The following is a 6,053-nucleotide window of genomic DNA, read 5'->3' as shown; positions in this document are numbered from 1 at the left end:
ACTTGCCTTCTTGAGACATTCCTGAGGCACCTCCATATGCATGAAAACTCTGGCTTCATTGAGGTTTTGCAGTATCCTAGTACTGTGTTCTCCTTTTTTTTTTTTTTTTTTTTAGTAAAACAGTGACATGGACAGTGGGGTTGAAGATCATAGGAAAATATTTGCTTGGGGAAGAGGCTCTGAAAGCAGTAGATCATAGGAAAAGATTTGCTGAAGCCAACTGTAGACCCTAGGGACAACTGGATGTTGAGCTGTGTTAATGTACAGATACCACAGATTCCTGGAGAACTGGAAGAGAGTTGAGTCAGAGGGCTGAGCCTCCCCTATCCGAGGAGCTATGAGAGTGTGGGGAGACTGGAGAACATAGTTTCCCATAGATGCCTGTAGTTTTGCGATGAGGAGGGTTCATGAATGACATTTTACCTTTCAACGCCTACAGGAATCACATCATATAGGATATACCTACAATGAGATCTACACCCACTGAGCGGACCTGGAAAAGTAGCCACTATCTGAGAGGCCAAGCAGAGAGAGGACAATCAGGTTGAAACACCTAGATACAAGTCCAGTGAAAAAAAGTGCTTGAGGAGATAGCTGAATACCTGAATTAACAAAGTCACTTGAAAAAACCCAAATGCACCATAAGCAATATTTTCTTGAAATTACAAACATGATTTGTGATTTTTAAAAATTAGTATGTGTCAAATCAGAATATATAATCATTGCTGAGACTCAGTGTGGAGTCTCTGGGTGTCTCACAGCAGAAACAAGTGACACACAGCACTTCTGTGTACAGCTCAGTGACTACACCAGTGTGACGGTCCTGCTGAACTGCAGGGAGTGGAAATTTTAAAGCCTTCCATGTACCAGTATAGAACACAGAAGGCCCCATGGTGAACAATTAAGGTTGCTATAACCATCTGAGGTCAGGGAAAAAATTCTAACTGAAATGCAAATGAACAGAAATCCCCCCAAAAGAAACATTATTGAACAATGGATAGTGACATAAAGATATAGATATCAATATAATGATAGGAATACAATGATTAAGAACAGACTGCCTGTGAATATGTAATACATATGCATGTGCTAAATAAGATCACTTAAAACAGAAGTGACTCTCTGTGAGAGACACTCTAACTACAAACTACCCTCATAACCCTTACTAGTGGGAGGTTAGGAAGGAAGGAAATACAAGCTTATCTCCAAGATATGTTTGGTTCCAGACCACCTCAATTAAGCAAATATCACTGTAAAGCAAGTCATACAAATTTTTTGGTTTCTCAGGGCATATAAAAGTTATGGTTCTACCATACTGTAGTCTATTAAGTGTGCAATGGCATTATGTCTAAAAATGTGTATACATACCTTAAGTTAAAAATATTTTATTGCTACAAAATGATAACTACCATCTGAACCTTCAGCAAGTTGTAATCTTTTTGCTGATGGAGGCTCTCTCCTCAGTGTTGATGGCTGCTGACTTATCAGGAGGGTGAACACTGAAGGTCGGGGTGGCTGTGGCAATTTCTTAAAATAAGACAACAGTGAAGTTTGTCACATTGACCAACTCTTCCTTTTACAAACGATCTCTCTGTAGCACGCCAGGCTGTTAGACAGCATTTTACCAAGAGTAGAACTTTTTTCAAAATTGGAGTCAGTCCTCTCAAGCCCTGCTGCTGCTTTACCAACTAAGTTTATGTACTGTTCTCAATCCTTTGTTATTTCAGCTCCTCGCCAGCAGTGAGTTCCATCTCAAGAAACCACTTTCTTGGCTCATTCAGAAGCAACTCCTCATTCGTTAAAGTTTTATCATAAGATTGTAGGAATTTAGTCTCATTGTCAGGCTTCATTTCTAATTCTAGTTCTCTTGCTACTCCCATCGCATCTGCAGTTATTTCCTCAATGGGATTCTTGAACCTTTCAAATTTATCCATGAGGGTAGGAATCCACTTTTTCCACATTCCTCTTAATGTTGAAATTTTAACCTCTTCCCACGAATCTTAAATGTTCTTAATGGCATCTAGAATGGGGAATCCTTTTCTGAAGGTTTTCAATTTATTTTGCCCAGATCCATCAGAGGAATCACTATGGGCTGCTATAGCCTTAAGAAATATGTTTCTCCAATAAGACTTAAAAGTTTAAAATTACTCCTTGGTCCATGAGCTGTAAAATGGATGTTCTGTTATCTGGCATGAAAACAACATTAATCTCATCATACAGCTCCATCAGATCTCTTGGGTGACTAGGTGCATTGTCAATGACCAGTAATTTTTTGAAAGAAAATTTTTTTTTCCGCAGCAGTAGTTCTCAACGGTGAGCTTAAAATATTCAGTAAACCATATAAATAAATGTGCTGTCATCTGGGCTTTGTTGTTCCATTTATAGAGCATTGGCAGAATAGATTTAGCATAACTCTTAAGGGACGTAGTGTTTTTAGAATAGTAAATGCATATTAGCTTCAACATAAAGTCAGTAGCTGTATTAGCCCCTAACAAGGGAGTCAGCCTGTTTTGAAGCATTGAAGTTTGGCATTGAACATGCTCTAGCTATGAAAGTCCTAGATGGCACCTTCTTCTAATACAGGGCTATTTCGTCTACGTTGGAATTCTGTTGTTTGAGGTAGCAACTTTTATTAACTCCCTTAGCTACATCATCTGGATAACCTGCTGCAGACTTTACCTTAGCACTTGTGTTTTTATGTTATGGAGACGGCTTCCTTCCTTACACCACATGAATCAACCTCTTCTGACTTCAGTCTTTTCTTCTGCAGCTTAGAGCCTTACTGTGTGTTAGGCTTTGCCTAAAGGGAATGTTGTGGCTGGTTTGATCTTCTATCCAGACCACTAAAACCTTTCATTTTCTTATTATTCCTGTGTTCACTGGAGTAGTACTTTTAATTTTCTTAAGTAACTTTTTCTTTTTATTCACAACTTGTCTAACTGTTAGGCATAAGAGGCCTAGTTTTTAGTCTATCTCAGCTTTTAACACGCCTTCCTCACTAAGCTTAATCATTTCTAGCCTTTTGTTTAAAGCAAGAAGTGTGTGCCTCGTTCTTCCACGTGAACAGTTAGAGGCCATTGTAAGATTATGAATTAGCCTAACTTCAATGTTATCATGTCTCAGAAAAGAGGGAGTCCCAAGGAGTGTGAGAGAGACAGGTACTGGCTGGTCAGTGGAGTAGTCAGAAAACAGACTATCTTATATGGGGTCAGTTTGTGGTGTCCCCAGCCAATTACAATAGTAACACCAAAGAACACTGACGACAGTATGGTGGTTCTCAAAGGGAAGGGAGGTGGGGGAGAGGTTGCAAAGTGGAAAGGAGTCAAATAGGTGGTGACTGAAAGAGATGTGACTTTGGGCGGTAAACATACAATGAAATATACAGATGATGTATTACAAAATGGTACACTTGTGCACTTGAAACCTATATAATTTGATTAATCACTGTCGCCCCAATAAATTTAATAAACATTTGAAAAAGATCACTGATCATAGATCATCATAACACATAAAATATTAATAAAAAGTTTGAAATATTGCATGAATTTCCAAAATGTGACAGAGACAGAAAATGAACAAATGCTTTTGGAAAAATGACACTGATAGATTTGCTAGATGCAGGGTTGCCACAAACTTTCAATTTGTAAAAATAAAATTATATGTGCAAAGCTCAATAAAGCAAAGTGCAATAAAACTAGGTATGCCTGTAAAAACCTATCAAGAGTCTCACTTATCATGGGGGGAAAAAAATATAGCAAAAAAAGAAAAAAACTTTTTGAAAAAGGTTTTATTCTGCAGGAGGAGGGAGTAAACAAAAGGAGATGGAATTAGAATCATGGTTTAGTGAGCAAATAGTAGGTAACAATAGTAAAATCAATGATAATAGATTCATACCTCTGTGTTTAATAAAGTGATTATGGAGGATCATAGCTACAGAAAGAGAAATACAAAATCTTCAAACCAATTGGGAGAAACTCAGATGAAAATCAATAAAATAGTTGGCAAAAATAAGCTAAGCAGAAAAATAAGTAAAATGTAAAGTGTTTTAAAAACAGGTTATGGTAGGATAAATAAAATTAAAGATACATTAATTATATTAAATGTCAACAGACTGAAACTATCTATTAAAAATAGACACAGATTAGAATAGGAAGCAAACTCAGATATATGCTATTTTCAAGAAATACACTTAAAATAATAAATTAATAATAATAATAATAATAATAAGAAGAAGAAGAAGAAGAAGAAGAAGTAGAAGGAGAGGGAAGAGACAAAGATGATGAAAAAGAAGGGGAAAACAAAGAGATAGACAAGGGAATTCCAGGTATCTAAAACTGAAAGAAAATAAAAATGTTAAGATTATTTTCTAACAAGGTGGGGTTTACAATTCAAAACTCTAAAGTGGGTTAAGAGGGACAGTATACATATTACAAATATAAATGAGAAAGAAGATATAATTGATGTAAATATATATGAAGCAAACAGTGTAACAGCTAAAGATAAAACAAAAAGTATTAAACTGTGAGAGTTAGAAATATATAATCCAAAAAACTGCAAAACATATGTATATTTTATTCATTACATCCTAGCATTATACAGAAGTAATAGAGAAGATGAAAAATGGCTGCTCTTTAAGAGCTGGGGTTTTCAAGAGGACAGCAGGGAACCTCAGTTATGTTGATACAAGTCATTAAGAAACATTCTACTTTTTCAAATTGCAATAACATATTTGATAAACCTAAATACTAATTTGCATCTATGACTGTGAAATAACCATTTCTTAGAATAAAGGGAGGAATGTTGGAGGCCATTGGAGAGTGAGTACTAAGACTCATGTCATCCTCCTTTTCTCTGAGGGGATTAACTTTTTAACCTTTTTACATTCATGCTTAACTGTAAATAAATGTAAGAGACTTTATAAAAGAAAATAACTAAAATTATGAGCATTTCATTAAAGTTTATATTAAGTTTATTTCAAATGAGACATAATGGTTAAAATCATACTACATTTTTGACAAACCATTAAAGAGATCTATTTTCAAGAGAAAAAAGTATTTACTTTCCTGGGTAAGAAAGATATACAAATACTTTTATTTTAAAACTGTGTTTTATATTTGCTTTAAGTTTTCATTTATGTGGGCAGGTTCTTAAAATCTGTGTAGGCAATAATAAAATTCTGTGCCCGAGTCTCCTCATTTCATGCTACTTTAGCAGTGCTTCTTTTCAAGAAAGAATATTTTCCAGAAATAGACTAAGTTGCTACAATGTAGATGCACTGACAGAAGATCTATTATTTTTTTTGCCAGGCATATTTTAATTAAAAACTTTAAAACATTCTTTGGATGAGAAATATAGATGAATTCATGGGATTTTAATTTGATTCTTATTTCCCTTTATGACTTTCTTTTCCAAAATTCTTCTGGTTTACACAATCATTAAAAAATGTAATTTTATTAAATTCAAAACTGATTTAATGAGGAGGTTACTTAGAATTATGTTAAATTGGAGGAAATTACTGTATTTTTAACACACTTTATTACTATCAAGAACTTTCTTTATTTCTAATAAGTCAAATCTGGTTTTATATTACTTAGCAAATTTGATAATGTTCTCTGTACATTATTCACATATTTTTGTTTATTTAATTTCTACTTCTAAGTTACCTTTTACATGTATTTTGTAAAATGTTATTGCTACTTTTTAAGATATATTTGGGATTTTAAATTTAGGTTTTGCGTCCATTACCTTAATGAACTTGTTTTTTAAATCTAATTGTATTTTAGTATATTTTCTTAGGTTTTTGAGATAGAGCATCAATCTTAAATGTAATAATTCTGTTATTCTGCTAACAAAATTTGTATCTATTATCTATGTTTCTTGTCTTATTGCTTTGGATAGAATGAGGTTAAATAGGAACTAGTATAGATGACATTCCTATGAGATTTAAAAGAATATTATTGAGAAAGCCTCTAATGTTTGCCCATTAATGTGCAGTTGTATGCTCATTTAAGGCAGATATTCCATAGCACTGTCACTTTACTAAGAGGGTTTCT

At 34.2% G+C, this 6,053-nt stretch overlaps 1 pseudogene; it reads right to left on the bottom strand.

Annotated features, from left to right (window-relative positions):
* Window positions 1–1,374: 1,374 nt before the first annotated feature.
* On the bottom strand, window positions 1,375–3,078 carry LOC112307181 (tigger transposable element-derived protein 1-like; annotated as a pseudogene).
* Window positions 3,079–6,053: the final 2,975 nt, after the last annotated feature.

This window comes from Desmodus rotundus, chromosome 1, assembly GCF_022682495.2.
Source record: "Desmodus rotundus isolate HL8 chromosome 1, HLdesRot8A.1, whole genome shotgun sequence".
NCBI lineage: Eukaryota > Metazoa > Chordata > Mammalia > Chiroptera > Phyllostomidae > Desmodus > Desmodus rotundus.
This window is presented reverse-complemented; position numbering and strand designations above follow the sequence as displayed.